Source organism: Mustela nivalis (genome assembly GCF_964662115.1).
Source record: "Mustela nivalis genome assembly, chromosome: 4".
Taxonomy (NCBI): domain Eukaryota; kingdom Metazoa; phylum Chordata; class Mammalia; order Carnivora; family Mustelidae; genus Mustela; species Mustela nivalis.
Window position 1 is genome coordinate 117568270 of NC_139023.1, and position 2648 is coordinate 117570917.

The 2648-nt window shown below is 51.9% G+C and overlaps 1 long non-coding RNA gene across 1 annotated transcript; it reads right to left on the reverse strand.

Moving 5' to 3' along the window:
• Nucleotides 1-241: 241 nt before the first annotated feature.
• On the reverse strand, nucleotides 242-1701 carry LOC309862599. The gene is made up of 2 exons (XR_014310603.1): nucleotides 1618-1701; nucleotides 242-761 (listed from the first exon to the last, which is right to left on the reverse strand). It is a non-coding gene; the product is annotated as an uncharacterized lncRNA (long non-coding RNA).
• Nucleotides 1702-2648: the final 947 nt, after the last annotated feature.

A 2648-nucleotide genomic window follows, 5' to 3' on the forward strand; every position in this document is an offset into this window, starting at 1 on the left:
ATCAAGCCCCACATCGGGCTCTCTGCTCAGCGGGGAGCCTGCTTCCCCCTTTCTCTCTGCCTGCCTCTCTGCCTGCTTGTGATCTCTGTCTGTCAAATAAATAAATAAAATCTTAAAAAAAAAAAAAAAAAAGAAATGAGGTTGAGATGTCCTTCCCAGCGCCGGTCGTTGAGACTGTTAGGTTTCCCCCCAAAATGGGTATCCCAATAATGGGTCCGTGATTAAAGGAGCGAAACGGATACAAAGCGAAGGTCAAGCAAAGCTTTATTTCGCGCCAAGCGTCAAGAATCAGACCAAGAGTCAAACAGACCAGTCAGGGTCGCCCCTTAGAGAGGACCCCTCCCTGCTTTCCAGACTAACTCTGATAGAGCCAAGGCCATGTGGTTGGGCCCGGCCACACACAGGTGGCTAACTTAATTACAATTCACCCCACAGTAGCCACGGAAAGTAGCCCATCACCCCGGTAGCTAGGAGACAGTATGCACCCCCAGATTGAATACCCCCACCTGGCCTACCCACCCTTGTACTTGGGCTTTGTTACCTGGAGCTGGTTTCCGGAACTTGTTTTTAAGTCCCCTGGGGAAGGGGAGCAGAGACCGTTCAAGGGTTAAACAACAAAGTTCTTGTTTAACCTCAATGGAAGCCTCTGGCTAAAATAAAAATATAAAAGAGGTCCTTAGGAGACCGCCCTGAAGACTTGATGAGCAAGGCTGGCAGCTCGCACCAGATTCCTACAGAAAGGGCCCAGATCCTGTATTTTCCTGTAAAACCCGTCAGCCTTTTAAAATCCCCAGCGGGTCGGTGTCCTAACCCGACCCAGGCGTCCAGAGGTCGGTTTTCCACAACGCTTTGTGCGGCGCGCACTCCGGCGCCTGGCTCCGAGGGGCTGCCCAGGCGGGACTGCGGCGGCGGCTCGCGGTTTCTGCCCCCCACCCACACCGGATGCCAGGGGGTGAGGGGCAGGCTGCGGGGACCCAGCGCCCAGGACCGCGAGGACGGCGGGCGGGGCCGCGCTCTCAGAGCGCCGGAATGCGCCCCTCCCTTCCCCCGGGACTCGTTTCCTTCATGCCCCTGGCATTTGCCAGACACCTAGTTGCCTCTGTCCTCCTCCCTTCTCCTTTATTTCCTTTCCCAGTTGCTTGCTTCCTTCCTTCCTCTCCCCGGCCCCGACCGCGCCCAACTGAAACAGAACCCGGCCTGGGAGCCCACTCTGAAGCGGAAGGACCTCCGGCGCGCGGCGCCCCGCGGACCCGCCCACTCCCGCTTGACTTCCGCTCTTGCATCAGGCGATGCACACTTTCTCCCGACAGAGGGCGCCGCTGTTGGCGCGGTGGCTCTCCCTTTCCCCCCGGAAGAGGGTGGCCGACCAGGGCTTTGGTCCGGCCGCGCTCCCCCTAGTGGGGAAATAGTTTCTTTAGTCCTGAAGGTAGGTTGTGGTCGCAGAGCGCAGCTTCCTCGACGTAGTAACCACACTTTGCAGATAAGGCTGCCAAGAACGAGGGATTTGTCCAGGATCCCAGGGGAGTGTCCGTCCAGTTCAAACCCTCATTCCCGGGAACCGTGCCTGATTCATAACTTGTTAAAACTGTTGGCCTGGGTGGCTGTGTTTGCACCAACGGGCTTTCCGCGGTTTGGACGTCTTGGGAGAGCCGATCCTGAGCTAGTCAACAACCAATCAGATTCTCTCTACACAACCTGAGCAGTACTGAGGGATGGACGGGTTCCCTAACTGTAATGAGAGGAGCTGGGATCCCGAGATCATGCCGAGCTGACGAGGACGTTTCCTAGGTCACGGGAGTGTGCTGGCTTGGGATTCAAATCCAGCCCTATCTCATCCCAAAGTCAATTATTTTCCAGAAATAATAAGTATGTATATATTAGTAATTAGATGGAGGAAAAAAAACTCATAAGGAACCTGAAAATGCTACAGCTGCTTGCGGAAAACTAGGAAGACTTGAATAATGGGAAACGTGTTAGGAGAAGAAAGGACATAAAAGCACCCTGAGACCGGGACAAAAGTTAACCAAGCTCCTACACTGCATTCTTGACTACATTTGAGGCTCCTACTACCCAACATTATAACACGTTGTTTCCTTCCTTTCTTCACCTTTAGACTGTGAATTCCTCCAGGGCAGGAACTTGGTCTTTCTCTTTAATCCTAACAATAGTATGGCATATCGTAGACATTCAAAAAAGTTTGGAATGGATGAATGACATCACTCAAATAAGGAAGTTATTTCATTTCTGAGCCTTATTTTAGAACTTGAGAGCACACCCTTCCCAAAAGATGAATCATGAAAAGAAGAAAGATCACATTGTTGCTAAGAGGAATTAAGTCCTCAAGTTTCTTCAGTAATAACCAAATTGTCTAGGTGGGCCCAGCACTGTTGTTTTAAGATCTTGTTCAATCCATGTTAGGAAGTGTAGGCAGCCATGGACCCAGCTAGAGGCCAGGGATCAAACCAGGCCCTGACTCGTGCCTCCTGAGTATCAGTTGAGTTGCGCTTGAGAAAGAGCCTGAGCTATGGACCCTAAGACTCTCTGATGTGACTGCCTGCATGTATTAAGAGGCCAGACTGGGTTGTACATTTAACTGTTACAAGATTACCCGGTACTTGCACGGATTACAAATTGCACCATTGTAAGCT